Below are 570 nucleotides of genomic sequence, written 5' to 3'. Positions count from 1 at the left end.
TCGCGCATATGCGCGCGCATACACACACGGCAAATCAGTCGCCAAATGATGAACAAAGCGATGCCGTTTGACTGCCGAGAGAGGGAGGGGTCGAAACGGAGGGGAGTGAAGTCCCAGGTGGAATGACAGCGACAGCGCGGCGGCGGCGGCGTTGCGCGAGGGCTGTTCCTTCCACTCGCGAATCGAAGGAGGAGGGGCGACGTCGGCGACGCTCGGCGGCGCCCATTTCGACGTAAGTAGGGCGGCAGACGTGCGGGCGCGGGCCGCGTCCAAAGGTGCGACTGCTGGGGGGTCCTGCCCCCGCCACCGGGCCCGCCCCCCTCGGAGGCAGCCCCCCGGCCAGGACCAGCCGAGGCTACGCGACGCCACCGCCCCCTGGCGGCGCGCGCCCGCATTAAATATTTACCAGCTAATATTGCCGAGGAGAGTGCAAGGCGCTTGTTGTTGTTGTTGGGTGATGACGTGTTGTTGTCTTTGTCTTGCCTGCTTGCACTGATGGCCATGATATGACATTCCAATTTTAAGTTCCCCGGCCCGGGCGCCCGCCGACGGGGACGAAACGGGGATGGG

Source organism: Frankliniella occidentalis, unplaced genomic scaffold (assembly GCF_000697945.3).
Source record: "Frankliniella occidentalis isolate FOCC.00 unplaced genomic scaffold, Focc_3.1 Scaffold39, whole genome shotgun sequence".
Lineage (NCBI taxonomy): Eukaryota > Metazoa > Arthropoda > Insecta > Thysanoptera > Thripidae > Frankliniella > Frankliniella occidentalis.
This window is presented reverse-complemented; position numbering follows the sequence as displayed.